General features: G+C 45.9%; 1 protein-coding gene across 1 annotated transcript in view; it reads right to left on the bottom strand.

Annotated features, from left to right (window-relative positions):
* SLC8A1 (solute carrier family 8 member A1) overlaps positions 1 to 24,599 on the bottom strand; it is a 718,740-nt gene that overhangs the window by 618,032 nt on the left and 76,109 nt on the right. The gene's annotated exons all lie outside the window — the stretch shown is intronic.

The following is a 24,599-nucleotide window of genomic DNA, read 5'->3' as shown; positions in this document are numbered from 1 at the left end:
TCTACAGGAGAGAGAGAGGACAATGAGAGAGAGAGGACCATGCTGGCCATAAGAGCTTACTCTCTACAGGAGACAGAGAGAGAAGGCACTGCTGACCATAAGAGCTTACACTCTACAGGAGAGAGAGAGATAGGACCCTGCTGACCATAAGAGCTTACACTCTACAGGAGAGAGAGGACCCTGCTGACCATAAGAGCTTACACTCTACAGGAGAGAGAGAGGACAATGCTAGCCATAAGAGCTTGCACTCTACAGGAGAGAGAGAGAGAGAGAGAGAGAGCAATGCTGACCATAAGAGCTTACACTCTACAGGAGAGAGAGAGAGGACAATGCTGACCATAAGAGCTTACACTCTGCAGGTCAGACAGAGAGAGGACCCTGTTGACCATAAGAGCTTACACTCTACAGGAGGGAAAGAGGACAATGCTGACCTTAAGAGCTTACACTCTACAAGAGAGAGAGAGAGAGAGGACAATGCTGACTATAAGAGCTTACACTCTACAGGAGAGAGAGATAGAACCCTGCTGACCATAAGAGCTTACACTCTACAGGAGAGAGAGGACAATGAGAGAGAGAGGACAATGCTGGCCCTAAGAGCTTACCCTTTACAGGAGAGAGAGAGGACAATGAGAGAGAGGACAATGCTGGCCATAAGAGCTTACACTCTACAGGAGACAGAGAGAGAGAGGACACTGCTGACCATAAGAGCTTACACTCTACAGGAGAGAGAGAGGACAATGAGAGAGAGAGGACCATGCTGGCCATAAGAGCCTACTCTCTACAGGAGACAGAGAGAAAAGACACTGCTGACCATAAGAGCTTACACTCTACAGGAGAGAGAGAGATAGGACCCTGCTGACCATAAGAGCTTACACTCTACAGGAGAGAGAGGACCCTGCTGACCATAAGAGCTTACACTCTACAGGAGAGAGAGAGGACAATGCTAGCCATAAGAGCTTGCACTCTACAGGAGAGAGAGAGAGAGAGAGACCAATGCTGACCATAAGAGCTTACACTCTACAGGAGAGAGAGAGAGAGGACAATGCTGACCATAAGAGCTTACACTCTGCAGGTCAGACAGAGAGAGGACCCTGTTGACCATAAGAGCTTACACTCTACAGGAGGGAAAGAGGACAATGCTGACCTTAAGAGCTTACACTCTACAGGAGAGAGAGAGAGAGGACAATGCTGACTATAAGAGCTTACACTCTACAGGAGAGAGAGATAGGACCCTGCTGACCATAATAACTTACACTCTACAGGAGAGAGAAAACCCTGCTGACCATAAGAGCTTACACTCTACAGGAGAGAGAGAGAGAGGACAATGCTGACCATAAAAGCTTACACTCTGCAGGACAGACAGAGAGAGGACCCTGTTGACCATAAGAGCTTACACTCTACAGGAGAGAGAGAAAGATAGGACCCTGCTGACCATAATAACTTACACTCTACAGGAGAGATAAAACCCTGCTGACCATAAGAGCTTACACTCTACAAGAGAGAGAGAAAGAGAGAGGACCCTGCTGACTATAAAAGCTTACACTCTACAGGAGAGAGAGAGAGAGGACATTGGTGACCATAAGAGCTTACACTCTACAGGAGAGAGAGATGACACTGCTGACCATAAAAGCTTACACGCTACAGGAGAGAGAGAGAGAGAGAGAGGACATTGCTGACCATAAGAGCTTACACTCTACAGGAGAGAGAGATAGGACCCTGCTGACCATAAGAGCTTACACTCTACAGGAGAGAGAGAGAGAGATAGGACCCTGTTGACAATAAGAGCTTACACTCTACAGGAGAGAGAGAAAGAGAGAGGACCCTGCTGACTATAAGAGCTTACACTCTACAGGAGAGAGAGAGAGAGAGAGAGGACATTGGTGACCATAAGAGCTTACACTCTACAGGAGAGAGAGAGGACACTGCTGACCATAAGAGCTTACACTCTACAGGAGAGAGAGAGAGAGATAGGACCCTGCTGACAATAAGAGCTTACACTCTACAGGAGAGAGAGAAAGAGAGAGGACCCTGCTGACTATAAGAGCTTACACTCTACAGGAGAGAGAGAGAGAGAGGACATTGGTGACCATAAGAGCTTACACTCTACAGGAGAGAGAGAGGACACTGCTGACCATAAGAGCTTACACTCTACAGGAGAGAGAGGACACTGCTGACCATAAGAGCTTACACTCTACAGGAGAGAGAGAGGTAGGACCCTGCTGACCATAAGAGCGTACACTCTACAGGAGAGAGAGAGAGAGAGAGAGAGGACCCTGCTGACTATAAGAGCTTACACTCTACCGGAGAGAGAGAGAGGACATTGGTGACCATAAGAGCTTACACTCTACAGGAGAGAGAGAGGACCCTGCTGACCATAAGAGCTTACACTCTACAGGAGAGAGAGAGGACACTGCTGACCATAAGAGCTTACACTCTACAGAAGGGAGAGATAGAACCCTGCTGACCATAAGAGCTTACACTCTACAGGAGAGAGAGGACAATGAGAGAGAGAGAGGACAATGCTGGCCCTAAGAGCTTACCCTTTACAGGAGAGAGAGAGGACAATGAGAGAGAGGACAATGCTGGCCATAAGAGCTTACACTCTACAGGAGACAGAGAGAGAGAGGACACTGCTGACCATAAGAGCTTACACTCTACAGGAGAGAGAGAGATAGGACCCTGCTGACCATAAGAGCTTACACTCTACAGGAGAGAGAGAGGACAATGAGAGCGAGAGGACCATGCTGGCCATAAGAGCTTACTCTCTACAGGAGACAGAGAGAGAAGACACTGCTGACCATAAGAGCTTACACTCTACAAGAGAGAGAGAGATAGGACCCTGCTGACCATAAGAGCTTACACTCTACAGGAGAGAGAGAGAAAGAGAGAGGATCCTGCTGACTATAAGAGCTTACACTCTACAGGAGAGAGAGAGAGGACATTGGTGACCATAAGAACTTACACTCTACAGGAGAGAGAGAGGACACTGCTGACCATATGAGCTTACACTCTACAGGAGAGAGAGATAGGACCCTGCTGACCATAAGAGCTTACACTCTACAGGAGAGAGAGGACAATGAGAGAGAGAGGACAATGCTGGCCATAAGAGCTTACACTCTACAGGAGAGAGAGAGGATTCCACTGACCATAGGAGCTTACATTCTACAGGAGAGAGAGAGGACTCTGCTGATAATCCATAATCCACAAGACGTCATAGCTGAGGGACATTACGAAGACACCTGCGCAGCAATGCAAAATTACATTTGCCTGTATTCTGATGCTTTAGCAATGTGGGAAATTGTGCTGGGCAAGGTTCCTTTTTTCTCCGCGAACTGGAAATCAAATCTCAAAATTTTCGAATTTGCATGAAACTGACAATTTTAGGAAATTCGACTCAAAAGAGATTCTCTGCAAATCAATGTGCTCAATACTAACTTGGTGCAAAACAAGTCAACAAGAATGCTTGTAAATATTGGAAGTTCTGGCATTTTTTGTTCAGTATGAAATTTGATGCAAACAATGGTACATTAATGCCCCACATGTCTAGTTTGTTCTGAACAAAAATGAGTTGTTACATCACCATGGTGTAAGGCTTTATATTGTTAATTCTGTACCTGTTGGTTTATTAAAATCGCAAAAGCTCCACAACTAATGTGACACTTAAAAGTGTTGTCCAATTTACACATCAGTTATCCAATGGATAGGTGTTAAGTTGCTGATCAGTATGGTTTAATTATACCTATTTATACTTATACTCCTTAAAGACTGGGTGCTTTTTAATTTTGTGTTTTCATTTTTTCATCAAATAATTTTTAAAGTTTGTTTAAAAGGGAAGGGGATACATAATACACAAAAGGATATATACATATACCATAATAATAGCTTAAAAAAATAGGGAAAAAGTGAAAGATAAAAAGGAGAGGGTAGAAAAGGGAGAGGCACCATCTTGGCGGAGACTATTTTTTTCTTTTCTTTAGCAAGATGATGCCACCGGCGCTTGCACAGGAGCATGTATCGCCGATGGATGCTACTGTGCAGGCACGGCCGGCGCCATCTTAGTGGAAACAATTTTTTCTCTAGCAAGATGGCACCGCCAGAGCCCATGCAGTAGCATCTACCAGATACCAGATAGATGCTACTGCGCAGGCACAGCCGGCGCCATTTTGAGACAAGCTTTTTTTAATGAATTTATTTATATCAGCAAACAATATAATTAAATGCACATTATACTTGCGATTATGTTGCAGCACAGGCGCCACTGCATGTCTGCTGAAGGTGATTTTTTTTCAATATACTGTATATAATATTCAGTATGTCAAATAGAGGGCAGGTCAATGACAGAGTAGTGACCTGTCAGAAGCCATCAGTATGAGTAGCTAATCAGAGCACCACATAAAAACCCCCCCACGAACCGCCCCGAAGCATGAGAATTTCATTAACTTAAAACTTAAACTAAAGATTAATCAACAACCACAAGACGTATTCCATCAACTCAGGTATCATTTTAATCAGTATAATGGCACCAACCTGACACTGTATGTAGTTTACTCAGAACAATCCTGCTGACAGGTTCCCTTTAAAAAAGACATTGAAAAACTAGAGCAAGTTCAGAGAAGAGCTACCAGGATGGTGAGAGGACTGCAAAGTATGTGTACAAGGAACAGTTAAGGTCTGGGAAAATTTAGCTTGCAAAAAAGAAGGCTAAGAGGACTTAATAGCTGTCTACAAATATCTGAAAGGATGTCACAGTGTAGAGGGATCATCCTTATTCTCATTTGCACATGGGAACACAAGAAGCAATGGAACGAAATTGAAAGGGAGAAGTTACAGATTAAATATTAGAAAAAACTTTTTGACAGTAAGGGTGATCAATGAGTGGAACAGGCTGCCATGAAAGGTGGTGAGTTCTCCTTCAATGGAAGTCTTCAAACAGGCTGGACAGACATCTGTCTGAGATGGTTTAGTGAATCCTGCATTGCTGCATTGAGCAGGGGGTTGGACGCGATGACCCTTGAGGTCCTTTCCAAATCTAACATTCTATGTTAGATATTAAGGTTTCTTAGTAGTTAGGGGCCTTCAGCTTTAGAAGAAATTGAGAAGATCTTATTACCCTGGTGAACTTGGAGAGTCTTCGATTGTATCCATTGGTACTTAATCCCAGTTTGAATGAATTCTTTTGTAATATTTTAAAACCTTTTCATTGCTGAGATTGTCATCTTGCATAAGTCCTTAATTTAGACTTCTGGGTAAGGGTCAACAGTTTGTTCCTTGTAGAGCTTGTAGAGAAAGACTTGAAGGTGACATTATATCTCTTGGAATGTCTTTAGGTAAATGTTTTCTTTAAAGATTCTATAAGAGTCAGGAACTATTTTGCTCTTTATTAGATTTGAAAGTAGTTGGGCAGTCATCTTAGTAATATGTTGGTTTAGGTCAGAAGAGCTCACTGATTTCTGAATGCTGTAGATTTTTAGATTACTTTTCCTCATCTAGTTCTCTGAATTTGCCATTTGTTTGAGAGCTGAAATTTCCTTATGGAAGGTATTGATAAAATCTGATAAAGTATATGTTTTCATTTCTTCATCCCCTTTTTCAGAGAGCCATAACTTTTTAATTTGTCCATCCATATATCTGTGTGAGGGCTTGTTTATTGAGGGATGAGTTGTAGTTTTGAGTGACACTATCCATTGTATCATATGATGTACCCTTTCTCCATCCTAAAGGTAAGCCACCGATATTTTGTGAACAACCCTTTTAAGCTATTTTGCCCTTTGTCAAATCATATGTTCTTATATTTAAAAGAAACACAAAGCGCCAAAAATTGCAGTCAAATAGAGTCCAAGTAATGAAAGATAGAAAACACTTTATTAAGTAAAAATACACATAGGTGCACAGTAATGGCAGGCAAGAAATTCCCCTAACAAAGTCCACACCCACAGATCCTATAACCAAGGACTAAACCACAGAGCACTAGTGTTTATTGCAGCGTTGCAACACATATAGGTAATCAGTCCAGATACATTGCAGTGTAGACAAAATTATAAAAATATTGACTGACTACCCATGTGGCCCCAAAGACTCATGTCATAAATATGGTACATACCGCACTATCAAGTCACAGGGGATGTGCACCGTGGTCGCGTCCTCCCCGACGCGCGTTTCGGCCAGGTGGCCTTCCTCAGGGGGATGCCCCATGATGCCAGGGGCTTCTTGATGGATCTCCCGCTATATCCCCTTGCCAAAAACCGCATCCTCAGTTCACCAGCTCTTTTTTTGAAATCATCATCAGAGGAGCAGATGCGGCGTAGCCGGAGAAACTGCCCCACCGGGATCGAACGTATCATATGGTGAGGGTGACCTGAGGATGCGTGTAGCAGGGTGTTGGTAGAAGTTGTATTGTTTATATTTTTATATTTGTATAATTGCCAGTGAATGTGCCCTCTTTTAATATGGCCGCGGTTGCGGTCCGCGCATGCGCGGTCGCGCCATGCTCCTCTTTGGTCTTTGCTGTGCTCTATGGGCGGATCACATGGGCCCATGTGTTTCCGGCCCCGGGGCCTGCGCTGGCCGGATGTGGGTGGCGTGGCGCGGCCGCACAGGTGTGCGCCGCTATTCCCGGACTATGCACTATTTAAACAGTGCCCCTGGCATCATGGGGCATCCCCCTGAGGAAGGCCACCTGGCCGAAACGCGCGTCGGGGAGGACGCGACCACGGTGCACATCCCCTGTGACTTGATAGTGCGGTATGTACCATATTTATGACATGAGTCTTAATCTTAACACTACAGGGATTACTGACCTAGATAAAAAGATAGATGCAGTACAGATTGAGGTACGGGCCGGATGTCCCCCAGATAAACTCCAATCTTTTGAGAGTGATTTAGACAAATCCATGGACACATTAGCTAAGAAAATTCAAGAAAATCAGTTGAGTAAGTTTGGGAGAGACACTAAGGACTATCAATCTAAGAGAGTTTATCTATGGAGAAATAATGATAACCAACACCTACATCGAACTGGGTCAAATTTGTCACTTTCATCTCTGAGTGGACGGTCTGATTTGTCATCCGTATCAGGATCTAACATGAATATGACCGATAATGGTAGACTACGGGACCATTCGTATCATCCATATAGGAGAAATAACCTAACATCCACAACATCTAAAAAAGACAATAAGGTAATTAATCTGAGTAAATACACACTGTCTGAGGTGGATCTTCAACTTTTGGAGAAGGGTCTTTCTTTCTCTCCCACATCTGGGTTCAATTTATTTAACACCATCAAAGATCTCCATTTGTTCGCTAGATCGTTGCTGTTCAAGAGGTATTATTACAATAATGAATTACATCTATTATTTCCTACAGAAGAGGAACAGAATGCGTTACTAATTCTGGAAGAGTTGGCGGTTGAACACATTCATTCAGGAGGTAAGGTTCCTCCATCTATTCGTCCACGCTCCAGCAGATTTCCCCCTCTAACATCATGCTCTAGCATTGATTTATTCGTCTGGGTGGTGACTGAGGATCTATCTAAAATTCATAAATTTGGGGGAGGTGATAATCTTTCCCTACGGGAGAGAGAGAGATTGATGTATATCAAAAATCTCCCAGATATAGTCGTGAAACCAGCCGACAAAGGTGGTAACGTCGTCCTGTGGCCTATGGATATGTACGAAAGGGAGGCGTATAGGCAGTTGAACAATAACATCTGTTACAAAAAACTTACATATAACCCTTTATCTGCCTATAGCGCCCAGCTTGACTCCATTGTCCAGCGGGCCTTACGGGACGACGTTATCACCAAAGATTTGGCTACGGCTTTGTTGGTAACGGAACCAACAGTACCGACTCTGTACCTTCTCCCCAAAATTCACAAAAATGTCTCGTCATCCCCCGGGCGACCTATCATCTCTGGACGGGGAAATCTGCTGGAGCATGTCAATAGGTGGATTGATTTCCATCTACAACCGTTAGTTACCAGCCTTCCTTCTTTCCTCAAGGACACAGGAGATGTGCTGCGGAGGGTCGATGGATTGTGTTTGGAGGGTGGTTCTCTATTGGTTTCAGTGGATGTCGAATCTCTTTATACCAATATTAGACACAAAGATGGAATTGGTGCCATCAGATATTTCTTAGAGTCATCCACCCTTTCTATTGGTATGAGATCGCTTCTGCTGGAGCTTCTAGAGTTCACCCTCACACATAACTTTTTTGTTTTCAAAGGGTCCTTCTACCTACAGCTCCAGGGGACTGCCATGGGGGCGGCCTTTGCGCCCTCCTATGCCGGTCTTTTCCTGGGGCTGTGGGAGAGGGACCTCTTCCTGTCTGGCGAACAGGGATCGATTGACTGTGTTCCTCTTTGGACACGTTATATTGATGACATCTTCTTCGTCTGGCAGGGCACGTCCGTCGACCTTCAGCAGTACATGTCCTCCTTGAACAGCAACGACATGAACATTCATTTAACATTTGTATGGAGTGATATATCTATTGATTTCCTGGATGTGACTATAAAGAAGGACCCCAATGGTAATTTATGTACGGATATTTTCCGCAAACCAACTTCTACCAACACCCTGCTACACGCATCCTCAGGTCACCCTCACCATATGATACGTTCGATCCCGGTGGGGCAGTTTCTCCGGCTACGCCGCATCTGCTCCTCTGATGATGATTTCGAAAAAAGAGCTGGTGAACTGAGGATGCGGTTTTTGGCAAGGGGATATAGCGGGAGATCCATCAAGAAGGCATACCAGAGGGCAAAACATTCTACACGCCATAATTTACTTTACGGTGGCCAGGGTGGACAACTAAGGAGGGTCAATAATACCAATAACATCAGGTTCATTACCACCTATAACTCAAAGGCCGACCATGTTAGGAGAGCCCTAATGTTAGGAGAGCCCTAGATAAAGCCTGGCCGATTCTCCAGGTGGACCCAATAATCAGGAAGTTCATCCCCAACAAGCCGTCTATCACATTTAGGCGTGCCCTTAACCTGAAGGATCAATTGGTCCACAGCCACTATGAGGGACGGCCACCTACTACTTTCCTTGATGGGTTTACACCGAGGGTGGGCTGTGTTCCTTGTGGCCGCTGTGTTGCCTGCCCCAACATAGAGAGAAGTGATCATTTTTTCAACTCTAGTGGTACAAGGAGGTTCTCTATTCGACAACGGATTACCTGTACCACTAGATTTGTTATTTACTATGCTACATGCCCCTGCGGACTTATATATGTCGGCCTCACCACCCGCCAGCTGAAGGTCCGCGTAAGGGAGCATGTGTTGGGGATTCAGGCAGCCGCTGGCCATGAGGACGCAGCCACCCTAAAAACATTACCTAGGCATTTTAAAGCATTTCATAATTGCGATGCTACAATGCTGAAAGTAAGGGGAATTGATGCCCTCAAAATTAATATTGGAGGTGGTCGTCTCTCTAAGAGACTTGGTATGCTGGAGACACGCTGGATCTGGCGTTTGAAGACTGTTCAGCCCTATGGACTGAATGAGTGTCTGTCGTTTGCCCCGTTTATATAGTCGCTGGGATGTCGTGCATCATTTCCCTTCCTTTGTTCCGCATCTGCTGTTTCTATTTGTTTTTAATTCAATTTTATTTTTTATAGTTCTGTTCAGGTGGTGACTGATGTATGGGATAATCATTTCGGTGGTCGTTTATACACAACTGCAGCACTCCGTAGATGGATGGACAGCCCTCTTTCATGTTTTCTTCATGTGCATCATGGACTATATTAGTTAATTTTTGTTTTGGATTTGGACTATATCACTCTGTAGTCATATTTGATGTATCTCTCTTGTATTTATATCTGTGGTATTTTTCATGCATATATTTATGCCTATTCTGTGGGTTTACCAGGCCTGAAGATAGGTTTTATAATGGCTTTCTATCTATGTTGTTTGTCTTTTACTATTGACCTATGATAAACTTATTATATATATGTGTATATTTATCGATGTACATATGCATGTAATATGGGCTCTGTACCATCTGCCTTTATATATGGAACTGTGTTTTTTTGTTTCCCATACTATATGATTCAGTCATAACTATATGCAGCTCTTTAGTGTTATTTTTGTTTTGTATTGTTTATATTTTTATATTTGTATAATTGCCAGTGAATGTGCCCTCTTTTAATATGGCCGCGGTTGCGGTCCGCGCATGCGCGGTCGCGCCACGCTCCTCTTCGGTCTTTGCTGTGCTCTATGGGCGGATCACATGGGCCCATGTGTTTCCGGCCCCGGGGCCTGCGCTGGCCGGATGTGGGTGGCGTGGCGCGGCCGCACAGGTGTGCGCCGCTATTCCCGGACTATGCACTATTTAAACAGTGCCCCTGGCATCATGGGGCATCCCCCTGAGGAAGGCCACCTGGCCGAAACGCGCGTCGGGGAGGACGCGACCACGGTGCACATCCCCTGTGACTTGATAGTGCGGTATGTACCATATTTATGACATGAGTCTTTGGAGCCACATGGGTAGTCAGTCAATATTTTTATAATTTTGTCTACACTGCAATGTATCTGGACTGATTACCTATATGTGTTGCAACGCTGCAATAAACACTAGTGCTCTGTGGTTTAGTCCTTGGTTATAGGATCTGTGGGTGTGGACTTTGTTAGGGGAATTTCTTGCCTGCCATTACTGTGCACCTATGTGTATTTTTACTTAATAAAGTGTTTTCTATCTTTCATTACTTGGACTCTATTTGACTGCAATTTTTGGCGCTTTGTGTTTCATATATATATAAGCAGTTGTCCTTTGTGGTCCCCGGTCTGTCCTATCTTTTATGGGTCACTAAATGCTCTATGGGTTTACCTATTAGGACAGACTATGTATGCCACTGAATATTGTCTTATATTTAAAACTATGGAGGAGGTGCATTATGTTTCTCAGGTGTCTCCACATGCTTCCAATTTCATACAGAAGTTGCTCTGTATAAATTTCACTGAAAAACAGTTGAGGCATTCTCCATTTCTGTATTTAAAAAGGACCTGTCACCAAGTAAAAAGATACAGGAAAGATATATATCTGGGTACCGTGTTATTGGGCAGTAGATAGAAAAATATTTAGAATTGAGAGTCCTCAGTGGTTGATACCTTTTAATGGCTAACTGAAAAGATGGTAACAAATTGCAAGCTTTCGAGACTACACAGGTCTCTTCATCAGGCACAGATTAATAGAAATTCTGAAGAATCACATATTTATGCACAACATAGCACAGAAAAAAAGAAAGAAAAAACCATGGATAAGATAGGTGACATGAAGCAGAATTACCATGAGTGATAAACAGTTATGTCCATAAATATTGGGCCAGTTCTTATATAAGGAATGTTTTATTGTCCTCTGATTGGGGTTGGTTCTGTTGTGATGACCCCACATGGTCTGAGGGGCAAGTTCCTTAGTTGATGTATAAAGACATAAATCTGTCATGATCTCAATGGCAAGAGATCATAGCATAAGCATATATAGGAACTAGCTCTTGGAAGATGGGAACTGAGCTGACCATGAACTAAACCTAACGCACAACTAGCAGTGGCCGGGTAGCATGCCTACGTTGATTCTAGATGCCCAGCACCAGCCGGAGGACTAAATAATGCTAGCAGAGGAAAATATAAGTCCTAGCTCACCTCTAGAGAAATACCCCGAAAGGAGACAGAGGCCCCCCACATGTATTGGCGGTGAATAAAGATGAAATAACAAACGTAGTATGAAAATAGGTTTAGCAAATTTGAGGTCCACTTACTACATAGCAGAAGACAGAAAGGACACTTTCATGGTCAGCTGAAAACCCTATCAAAAAACCATCCAGAAATTACTTTAAAACTCTGGCATTAACTCATAACACCAGAGTGGCAATTACTGTTCGCAAGAGCTTTCCAGACACAGTAACGAAACTACAGCTGTGAACTGGAACAAAAATGCAAAAACAAACATGGACAAGAGTCCAACTTATCTAGTAGTTGTCTAGGAGCAGGAACAAGCACAGAGAGGCTTCTGATAACATTGATGACCGGCAAGCAACTAACAGAGCAGCAAGGTTATATAGCGACTCCCACATCTTGATGGGAACAGGTGAACAGAGAAGATGAAAACACCAGTTCAATTCCACCAGTAGCCACCGGGGGAGCCCAGAATCCAAATTCACAACAGTACCCCCCCTCAAGGAGGGGGCACCGAACCCTCACCAGAACCAACAGGGCGATCAGGATGGGCCCTATGAAAGGCACGAACCAGATCAGAGGCATGAACATCAGATGCATTCACCCAAGAATTATCCTCCTGGCCGTATCCCTTCCACTTGACCAAATACTGGAGTCTCCGTCTGGAAACACGAGAGTCTAAGATTTTCTCCACAACGTACTCCAACTCACCCTCAACCAACACCGGAGCAGGAGGCTCAACGGAAGGCACAACCGGTACCTCATACCTGCGCAATAATGACCGATGAAAAACGTTATGAATAGAAAAGGATGCAGGGAGGTCCAAACGGAAGGAAACAGGGTTAAGAATCTCCAATATCTTATACGGGCCGATGAACCGAGGCTTAAACTTAGGAGAAGAGACCCTCATAGGGACAAAACGAGAAGACAACCACACCAAATCCCCAACACAAAGCCGAGGACCAACACGACGGTGGCGGTTGGCAAAAAGCTGAGTCTTCTCCTGGGACAACCTCAAATTGTCCACCACCTGCCCCCAGATCTGATGCAATCTCTCCACCACAGCATCCACTCCAGGACAATCCGAAGATTCCACCTGACCAGAGGAAAATCGAGGATGAAACCCCGAATTACAGAAAAACGGGGACACCAAAGTGGCAGAGCTGGCCCGATTATTGAGAGCGAACTCCGCCAATGGCAAAAAAGCAACCCAATCATCCTGGTCAGCAGACACAAAACACCTCAGATATGTCTCCAGGGTCTGATTAGTCCGCTCGGTCTGGCCATTCGTCTGAGGATGGAAAGCGGACGAAAAAGATAAATCTATGCCCATCCTAGCACAGAATGCCCGCCAAAATCTAGACACGAATTGGGTCCCTCTGTCAGAAATGATATTCTCAGGAATACCATGCAAACGAACAACATTTTGAAAAAACAGAGGAACCAACTCGGAAGAAGAAGGCAACTTGGGCAGAGGAACCAAATGGACCATCTTAGAGAAACGGTCACACACCACCCAGATGACAGACATCTTCTGAGAAACAGGCAGATCTGAAATAAAATCCATCGAGATGTGCGTCCAAGGCCTCTTAGGAATAGGCAAGGGCAACAATAATCCACTAGCCCGAGAGCAACAAGGCTTGGCCCGAGCACAAACGTCACAAGACTGCACAAAGCCTCGCACATCTCGTGACAGGGAAGGCCACCAGAAGGACCTTGCCACCAAATCCCTGGTACCAAAAATGCCAGGATGACCTGCCAACGCAGAAGAATGAACCTCAGAGATGACTCTACTGGTCCAATCATCAGGAACAAACAGTTTATCAGGTGGGCAACGATCCGGTCTATCCGCCTGAAACTCCTGCAAGGCCCGCCGCAGGTCTGGAGAAACGGCTGACAATACCACTCCATCCTTAAGGATACCTGTGGGCTCAGAGTTACCAGGCGAGTCAGGCTCAAAACTCCTAGAAAGGGCATCCGCCTTAACATTCTTAGAACCCGGTAGGTATGACACCACAAAATTAAACCGAGAGAAAAATAATGACCAGCGCGCCTGTCTAGGATTCAGGCGCCTGGCGGTCTCAAGATAAATCAAGTTTTTGTGGTCAGTCAATACCACCACCTGATGTCTGGCCCCCTCAAGCCAATGGCGCCACTCCTCAAAAGCCCACTTCATGGCCAAAAGCTCCCGATTCCCAACATCATAATTCCGCTCAGCGGGCGAAAATTTACGGGAAAAGAAGGCACAAGGCCTCATCACGGAGCAGTCAGAACTTTTCTGCGACAACACTGCCCCAGCTCCGATCTCAGAAGCGTCGACCTCAACCTGAAAAGGTAGAGCAACATCAGGCTGACGCAACACAGGGGCAGAGGAAAAACGGCGCTTAAGCTCCCGAAAGGCCTCCACAGCGTCAGGGGACCAATCAGCACCCTTCTTAGTCAAATCGGTCAATGGCTTAGCAATATCCGAAAAACCAGCAATAAATCGACGATAAAAGTTAGCAAAGCCCAAAAATTTCTGAAGACTCTTAAGAGAAGAGGGCTGCGTCCAATCACAAATAGCTTGAACCTTGACAGGATCCATTTCAATGGAAGAGGGAGAAAAAATATATCCCAAAAAGGAAATCCTCTGTACCCCAAAAACACACTTAGAACCCTTCACACACAAAGAATTAGACCGCAAAACCTGGAAAACCCTCCTGACTTGCTGGACATGAGAGTCCCAGTCCTCCGAAAAAATCAGAATATCATCCAGATACACAATCATAAATTTATCCAAATACTCGCGAAAAATATCATGCATAAAGGACTGGAAAACTGACGGAGCATTTGAAAGACCAAAAGGCATCACTAAATACTCAAAGTGGCCCTCGGGCGTATTAAATGCGGTTTTCCACTCATCCCCCTGCCTGATTCGCACCAAATTATACGCCCCACGAAGGTCAATCTTAGAGAACCACTTGGCCCCCTTTATGCGAGCAAATAAATCAGTCAGCAACGGCAATGGGTATTGATATTTTACAGTGATTTTATTCAAAAGCCGATAATCGATACATGGTCTCAAAGAGCCGTCTTTTTTTGACACAAAGAAAAAACCGGCTCCTAAGGGAGATGACGATGGACGAATATGTCCCTTTTCCAAGGACTCCTTTATATATTCTCGCATAGCAGCATGTTCAGGCACAGACAGATTAAATAAACGACCCTTTGGGTATTTACTACCCGGGATTAAATCTATGGCACAATCGCACTCTCGGTGCGGAGGTAATGAACCAAGCTTGGATTCTTCAAAGACGTCACGATAGTCAGACAGGAACTCAGGAATTTCAGAGGGAATAGATGATGAAATGGAAACCACAGGTACATCCCCATGAGCCCCCTTACATCCCCAGCTCAACACAGACATAGCTCTCCAGTCGAGGACTGGGTTGTGAGATTGCAGCCAAGGCAATCCTAGCACCAAATCATCATGTAGATTATCCAGCACCAGAAAGCGAATAATCTCCTGGTGATCCGGATTAATACGCATAGTTACTTGTGTCCAGTATTGTGGTTTATTATTAGCCAATGGGGTGGAGTCAATCCCCTTCAGAGGAATAAGAGTCTCCAAAGGCTCTAAATCATACCCACAGCGTTTGGCAAAGGACCAATCCATAAGACTCAAAGCGGCGCCAGAGTCGACATAGGCGTCCGTGGTAATAGATGACAAAGAGCAAATCAGGGTCACAGATAGAATAAACTTAGACGGTAAGGTGCAAATGGAAACAGATTTATCAAGCTTTTTAGTGCGCTTAGAGCATGCTGATATTACATGAGTAGAATCACCACAATAGAAACACAACCCATTTTTCCGTCTAAAATTCTGCCGCTCGCTTCGGGACAGAATTCTATCACACTGCATACTCTCTGGCGACTTCTCAGTGGACACCGCCAGATGGTGCACTGGTTTGCGCTCCCGCAAACGCCTATCGATCTGAATAGCCATTGTCATGGACTCATTTAGACCCGCAGGCACAGGGAACCCCACCATAACATCCTTAATGGCATCAGGGAGACCCTCTCTGAAAGTCGCCGCCAGGGCGCACTCATTCCACTGAGTAAGCACAGACCATTTACGGAATCTTTGACAGTAAATTTCCGCTTCATCTTGCCCCTGAGATAGGGACATCAAAGTTTTTTCTGCCTGAAGCTCCAAATGAGGTTCGTCATAAAGCAACCCCAAGGCCAGAAAAAACGCATCCACATTGAGCAACGCAGGATCCCCTGGTGTCAATGAAAAAGCCCAGTCTTGAGGGTCGCCCTGGAGCAAGGAAATCACAATCCTGACCTGCTGTGCAGGGTCTCCAGCAGAGCGAAATTTCAGGGACAAAAATAATTTGCAATTATTTCGAAAATTCTGAAACCCAGATCTATTCCCCGAGAAAAATTCCGGCAAAGGAATTCTCGGCTCAGATACAGGTGCATGAAAAACAAAGTCTTGCAAATTTTGTACCTTCGTGGCGAGATTATTCAAACCTGCAGTTACACTCTGAAGATCCATTACAAACAGGTGGACACAGAGCCATTCAAAGATTAGGAAAAAAAAAAAAAAAAAAAAAAAAATTCTCAGCAGACTTCTTATTTCTCTCCTTTCTCAGCCAAGGAATTTAACCCTTTAGGGGCCGGTCAAACTGTCATGATCTCAATGGCAAGAGATCATAGCATAAGCATATATAGGAGCTAGCTCTTGGAAGATGGGAACTGAGCTGACCATGAACTAAACCTAACGCACAACTAGCAGTGGCCGGGTAGCATGCCTACGTTGATTCTAGATGCCCAGCACCAGCCGGAGGACTAAATAATGCTAGCAGAGGAAAATATAAGTCCTAGCTCACCTCTAGAGAAATACCCCGAAAGGAGACAGAGGCCCCCCACATGTATTGGCGGTGAATAAAGATGAAATAACAAACGTAGTATGAAAATAGGTTTAGCAAATTTGAGGTCCACTTACTACATAGCAGAAGACAGAAAGGACACTTTCATGGTCAGCTGAAAACCCTATCAAAAAACCATCCAGAAATTACTTTAAAACTCTGGCATTAACTCATAACACCAGAGTGGCAATTACTGTTCGCAAGAGCTTTCCAGACACAGTAACGAAACTACAGCTGTGAACTGGAACAAAAATGCAAAAACAAACATGGACAAGAGTCCAACTTATCTAGTAGTTGTCTAGGAGCAGGAACAAGCACAGAGAGGCTTCTGATAACATTGATGACCGGCAAGCAACTAACAGAGCAGCAAGGTTATATAGCGACTCCCACATCTTGATGGGAACAGGTGAACAGAGAAGATGAAAACACCAGTTCAATTCCACCAGTAGCCACCGGGGGAGCCCAGAATCCAAATTCACAACATAAATCCATGCGACACATTCATTCCTGCAGTGAGACTGTCAAAGATCGTCATCAGTTTATATTCCCAGACTCTTCTGTCTCTCTTAGATTTGAATCTAATCTTGTTTGATACAGTGTCCCATGATGATCTCCCCTACAGGAGATGTGACAGCTCTGTAGGCCTCCAGTGACACACTGACAGGAGACAATGGCTCCTGCAGTGTTATCACTGAGAGTTCAATTTCCTCTCACTTTACGGCACTGCTGAATGAGAATTTTCCCATGCAGCGGTGCCACAAGTGACAGTATGAGCAATGCTGTACTCACAGTGGCAGAAGGATACAGTGCGAAGGATACCTTCTGTCATTGTATCCCGGAGCCCTTGGAGAGCGGTTGCATCTGCCAATGCGACAGCTCTCCACGGGAGATTGTCATGGGACACTCGTTATTACATGGATTACATCAGATCAAGGAGCATACTGTTTGTTTATTATTTTAAAATTGTTTACAGGTGATTGAGGGCTTCGGGGACTAGGTGACTGGTGAGTATATACTGTATGTTGTATGTACTGTATATCTATATGTATGTACTGTATATGTGTGTATGTGGGTTTTTTTTACACTTGAACACAGTACTTGGATGATGGGACTACTGCTGTCCCATCATCCGGCTACCTGTCACTGTAGCAGGCATAGCTGGATGGGACTAGTAGTCCCATCGGATGATGCCTGCCTACACACAGACCTGCACACACACATACAGCCTGTACACCCACGCACACACACACACACAGATACACACTAACACCCGCACACACACAGCCACGCACATCTCCGCACACACACAGCCCCGCGCACCCCCGCAGACACACACAGCACCACAGACACACACAAACACTGGCACACAGCCCCCCACACACAGTCTCCGAACACACAGTCTCCACCCACATTCCAACCACACACTCTCTCCCTTTCCGATCTGCAGCGTTTCTCGCAGTCACATCCGCAGCAAATCCGCAGATCTTTTTTAAACCTGCAGTTTTGCTGCAGATGTGCTTGACACAATGGAAGTCAATGGGTGCAGAAACGCTGCAGATCTGCAAAAAGAATTGACATGCTGTGGTAAAAAAAGCTGCGATTCTGCACTTTTTTTTCCACAGCATGTGCACACCAAATGCCAGTTTCACATTGACTAATATTGCTTGTGCACTACACTGTGGATTTGATGCAATTCCGCGCTTCCAAAAATGCTGCAGATCACCAGCTAAATCCGCAACATGTGCAAATAGCCTTACCAGTTGCCATATTCATTTCTTATTGACGCTGCTCTGGTTGGTATTCTGCAGGTTGTTGCCTGCCGGATTGCTATTGTGTTTGCTGAGCAGGTCGAAAGTCACATCTCAATGTAAGTCTATGAGAACCGGAACAAGATCAGAACAAGGCTCTCATAGACTAGTCAGTCAGATGTTGCGGTCAAAAGATGGCACAGAGGGACCAGAGCGGCGGTGATGAAAGATGAAGACATCAGATGGTGAGTAGAATACTAAGTACTGAGAACTTAGAGTAGTGGCACCACTCCAGTGCTGAAATAAAAATACAAAACTCTGGAGTGGTGCTTTAAGCATGGCTTCTAGGGGGGAATACCTTTATACATACAGAGCTGAATGGAGTCTACGCGGCAGTGCTCCATGCCATTGTGCAGAATCCTTATATGAACTCATACTTAGTCAGTAGAAGTACTGTGGAAGTATCTGAGGAAAGGTTGTTTAAAAGGTTGCCACTTTATGAGTCTTACTCTTTACACGAATGTTTCTAGCTTTTCTTCCAGTGTGACATGAGCAGGATGTTTATGGGAATAGCTAGAAATCACAAATCATGAGGGAAATGGCTCCATCTGTGCACATTTTTGCAGCTTTCTTTCTTTATGACAATCCTTCCAAACATAATGATGCATGAACTGCACAGTTTTGAAAATATTCCTATATAAAGCCTGAAAAGATTTAATATATTTTGTGTGATCATGGGATACTTCTATATACAGTAACGATGCTCATATAAAACTAATAGAATTACCCAGCTTCGCACAGGTGTATTTAGTTTACCTGACCAATAGGGTCACCTGCCTCCCTGCATTTAGAGGATGTGACAGCATCACCACCACCGAGCATCTCCACACTGTCCCATGGAAGTGTTCAGCTTTACATCCCCCAAATCCTCGAGAGAAAGAGGAGGTACCAACCTAGCCATGAGCCATAATCCTGAATGACAGCATTTAAAAATTACTGTCCTTTGAAATGCTGCCATTCCGGGTGGTGTAGTTGTAAAGTTTTCAAAAAAATTATGTCCATGGCTGTCCCACAGTATGTTGCTCCCGGCGGCCACTACTTTTCCAGGCGGGCCATCACTGCTCTGCACAATCATGTTGCCGACCAAATAATTTGTGCACTGTGCAACACCATCAGTAACAAGGCCCACATAACCACCGATACGTGGACCAGTTAGCACGGCCAGGGATGTTACATCTCTCTAATTGCTCACTGAGTAAATGTAGTGTAAGCTAGGGCAGAGGCACAAGGTGTTCTACCTCATGTCGTACCACATTACTGGTCATTAATCTGTTTAGGTTCCTTCCTTATTCTACTGTTCTTCCTCCATTGCCTCCTGATCCGGTCACAGGACAACCTGCACCATCAACTTGAGCACAGCCAGGGGAAATTGACAGGCTGTTCTCAAATTCCTCTGACAAATCTCACAATGCGCAGGAGTTGTGGACTGGGATAAAACAGCAGACAGATGAGTGGTTGCTGCCAGTGAACGTTGTGGTGCGCGATAACTGGAGAAAACTCATAGCAGCCCTGGGCCTAGCCGGTTTGATGCACATCCCTTGCTTGGCACATGTGCTAAATTTGGAGGTGAAGAGCTCTTAAAAAACTACCTAAACATGTCAGAGCTGCTGCTTTAACCTTTACTTTAACCTAACTTTAATCCCATATGACGTACTATCCCGTCGAGGTGGGGTGGGCCTTAATTCCCACCGACGGGATAGTACGTCATACTGTTTAATGCGACATCGCGACTTAAGTCGCGGTGATCGCATTAAATTTCCGGCGCCATCTTACCTGGATGAAGATGGCACCGACATCCCCGGGCCTGGCTCCGCCCCCCAGGCCTCTGGATCGCTGTGATTGGCTATTCAATTCTGAACAGCCAATCACAGCGTTCCTCATTGTTTCAGCCAATCAGAGCGGCTGAAACAATGAGGTCGCAGGCTAGGATCGAGTACCGATCGTATCGATCGCGCCAATCGCAGGGCACAGCGGTGGTATTACCGCCGCTGTGCCCTGCTGTACTAGCCTGGATCGGTGCTGCAATAGCACCGATCATAGGCCAGAGCCTAGTGCAGGCCCAGCAGGGCCTGCAGGTGCTGATTGGCGCGATCGATGCGATCGACGATCGCGCCAATCACAGGGCACAGCGGCGGTCACGTTGTGACCGCTGTGTGCTCTGCTGGTGACCTGGCAGTGACCTGCCTAGGATCGGAGGGATCCTAGGCAGTTGCCATGGTCACCAAGCCCTGCAGGGATTGGTGGGATCGATGTTATCATTCGATCCCACCAATGACAGCTCACAGCAGCGGTGTGACCGCTCTGTGACCTGTCTGTCACCTGCAGGTGACCTGTGTGACTGCTCTGCAGGGGTCCTCACTCTAGCTGAGGGACTCCTGCTGAGTGGTCACACAGCCAGATCCTGTCTTGCTGGGCCTTGTGGTGCTACAGAAGCCTGTAACACCACAATCCCCTGCGATACAAAAAAAGCGAAAGAAAGAAGAAAGAAGAAAGAAAACCAAAGAAAGAAGAGAGACTACAAAAGGTAAGTGCTAACAGCCCCTACCTGGTCTCACTTCATCCCCCCATCCCCCCCTCCATCCACCCATCCCCCCCCATCCCCCCTCCATCCACCCATCCCCCCTTCCCCCCTCTTTTTTACCCCCTCCATCCCTCTTTGCGTCGCCTCCGTGCGCACTTTTAGCAGCCGCCGAGCGTTGATTGGTGACGCAGTTCACTGATCAACACTCGTACTTGCTTTTTTTCAGCAGCCCCCTTTGCCCAATTCCGTACACCCATCCCGCAGCCGCCAAACTTTGATAAGTGACGCAGTTCACTTATCAGAGCTTGTGCCTGCCGTTTTCCTTTTTTTTTTCACCACACCTGTGCGCACACCCAGCAGCCGCCGAACTTTGATAAGTGACGCGGTTCACTTATCAAAGCTCTCGTGCCTGCCGTTTTCTTTTTTTTTTTACACATTCCCGTTCGCTCACCCAGCCTCCGCATCTGACCCTTGCCTTCCTTTTCTTTTTTTTTCCCCCACATCACCGTGCGCTCACCCCGCCGTATCTAACCCGTGCTTTCCTTTTTTTTCCCCCACATCTCCGTGCACTCACCCCGCCGCGTCTAACCCGTGCTTTCCTTTTCTTTTTTTTTTCCTCACATCTCCGTGCGCTCATCCCGCCGCGTCTAACCCGTGCTTTCCTTTTTTTTTCCCCCCCACATCTCCGTGCGCTCACCCCGCCGCGTCTAACCTGTGCTTTCCTTTTTTTTTTCCCCACATCTCCGTGCACTCACCCCGCCGCATCTAACCCGTGCTTTCCTTTTCTTTTTTTTTTTCCCCACATCTCCGTGCGCTCACCCCGCCGCGTCTAACCCGTGCTTTCCTTTTCTTTTTCTTTTTTCCCCACATCTCCGTGCGCTCACCCCGCCGCGTCTAACCCGTGCTTTCCTTTTCTTTTTTTTTTTTTCCCCACATCTCCATGCGCTCACCCCGCCGCCTCTAACCCGTGCTTTCCTTTTCTTTTTTTTCCCCACATCTCCGTGCGCTCACCCCGCCGCGTCTAACCCGTGCTTTCCTTTTTTTTTTTTCTCACATCCCTGTGCACGCACCCAGCAGCCGCTGAACTTTGATAAGTGACGAGGTTCATTTATCAGAGCTCTCGTGCCTGCGGTTTTTTTTTCACATCCCCGTTCGCACACCCAGCAGCCACTGAACTTTGATAAGTGACGCGGTTCATTTATCAGAGCTCTCGTGCCTGCGGTTTTTTTTCACATCCCCGTTCACACACCCAGCAGCCACTGAACTTTGATAAGTGACGCGGTTCATTTATCAGAGCTCTCGTGCCTGCGTTTTTTTTTTCACATCCCCGTTCACACACCCAGCAGCCGCCAAACTTTGATAAGTGACGCGGTTCACTTATCAGAGCTAGGGCCTGCTGTTTTATACTTTTCTTTCACAGGTATTTTTTTTTCCTTTTAGCTTTTTCTTTTCAGAGTAGTTTGCACCAAGCACTATCCCCCCACACTTACACATAGTTACCAATAAAGTGCACCCAAGCACCACACTTACAAAAAAAATGTCCCGCTCGTCCCGTTCGTCCCAACAGCGCTATTCAGCAGAGGAGGCATATTCTTTCCTTGCCTCCGACACTGATAGCGAGGGAGAGGATCCCACTTTTCTTTATTTTTCTGATTCTTCCTCATCCTCTTCCCACTCCTCATCTTCCTCCTCTGGCCCTGCGGAACCGCCACGCAGACGCCGCAGGACAGAAGATGAGGCTAGGCCCATCGTTGATGAAGATGAAGATGAAGCGCCCACCATTGCTGAAGATGAACCAGCGCACCCCACTGCGGACCCCATATGGACCTCGCCACCCGAAAATTACGAGCCACTGATTCCTGATTTTGTGGCAGAATCAGGAATCAAGTTTGACACCACCGGCCTCACAGAACTAGACTTTTTCAAAGTCTTTTTCTCTGAGGCTTTCGTCAACCTCATGGTGGAGCAAACTAATCTGTATGCTCGGCAATTTTTGGACCAAAACTCGGGTTCATCATATTCTAACTGGTCTCCTGTAGACGCAGTTGAAATGATGCAGTTTTGGGGCCTGGTCCTCCACATGGGGATCCTGAAGAAGCCTGAACTTCGGCAATATTGGAGTGTGGATATTTTATATAACACTCCAGTATTCCGAATGGTCATGACCCGGACGCGTTTTGAGGCCATCCATTTACAACGATAATGCACGGTGTCTCGCACGAGATGACCCCAACTTTGACCGTCTGTTCAAAGTTCGGCCGGTCATCGAACACTTCAACAAAAAGTTTGCAGAAGTGTACGTGCCTCAAAGGGACATCTGCGTGGATGAGTCCTTAATTCATTTTAAGGGGCGGCTTAGATTCCGTCAATACCTGCCCAGCAAGAGGGCCAGGTACGGAATCAAACTCTACAAGCTGTGTGAGAGTACCTCAGGGTACACCCACAGCTTTAGAGTCTACGAAGGGAAGGACAGCAGGATTGAACCGCCTGAGTGTCCTTCTATCCTGGGAGTGAGTGGGAAAATTGTGTGGGATTTGGTGCACCCACTGCTGGATAAAGGTTATCACCTCTACACTGATAACTTTTATTCCAGCATCCCACTCTACAAATCCCTCTCTGCGCGAGGTACCGCAGCCTGCGGTACTGTCTGCAAAAATCAGAAAGGCCTCCCAAAGACGCTACTTGGGCAGATGCTCAGAAAAGGCGAGAGCAAAGCCCAATGTAGCGACCACCTGCTGGTTGTCAAGTACAAGGACAAAAGGGATGTCCTTCTGTTGACCACCATACATGGTGATGGCAGCGCCCTCAGCACTGTACGGGGTACCTCTGCACAGGTCTGCAAACCGGACTGTGTACTGGGGTACAACAAAAACATGGGGGGCGTTGATCTCTCCGATCAACTCTTCCAACCATACAGTGCTTTGAGAAAGGCCAGGGTGTGGTACAAAAAGCTGTCCGTGCACATCGTACAAATGGCAATGCTCAACGCTTTCCTGCTGTCACGATGTGCACGCAACACCGATACTTCGTACCTTCATTTCCAGGAGGTAGTGGTTAATGGCCCTGATGTTTGGCACGAGGGAAGGAGCGGGCCCCAGTACTTCTGGAACTGAAGGTGCACGTATCTTACCAGGCCAGCATTTTCCTGGGGTGGTCCCGCCAACTGAAAAAAAGGTAAGGCGCAAAAAAGGTGCCGAGTGTGCTACAAAAGAGGAATTCGAAGGGACACCATCTATCAATGCGACACCTGCCCCGACAAACCTGGCCTGTGTATGAAGGATTGCTTTAAATTGTACCACACCTCCATGCACTACTAATTTACTTTACAGGAAATAGAATAATTCCAAAGTTGGCACATCTAGGTAAGTTCTCTGGGGGTCTACTTTCCAAAATGTTGTCACTTGTGGGTTTTTTTCCTGTTTAGGCACATCAGGGGCTCTGCAAATGGAACATGACGCCCGCAGACGATTCCATCAAAGTCTGCATTCAAAAACGTCAGTACTTCCCTTTCGAGCCCCAACGTGTGCCCAAACAGTTTTTCCCCACATGTGGGGTACCAGCGTACTCAGGGCAAATTGGACAACAACTTTTGTGGTCCAATTTCTCCTGTTACCCTTGGGAAATTAAAAAATTGGGGACTAAAAGATCATTTTTGTGGGCAAAAAATATGATTTTTTATT

This window comes from Ranitomeya variabilis, chromosome 2 (assembly GCF_051348905.1).
Source record: "Ranitomeya variabilis isolate aRanVar5 chromosome 2, aRanVar5.hap1, whole genome shotgun sequence".
In the NCBI taxonomy this organism is placed as follows: domain Eukaryota; kingdom Metazoa; phylum Chordata; class Amphibia; order Anura; family Dendrobatidae; genus Ranitomeya; species Ranitomeya variabilis.
Note: the sequence above shows the minus strand (reverse complement) of the source record. Positions and strands in the feature narration are given on the sequence as shown.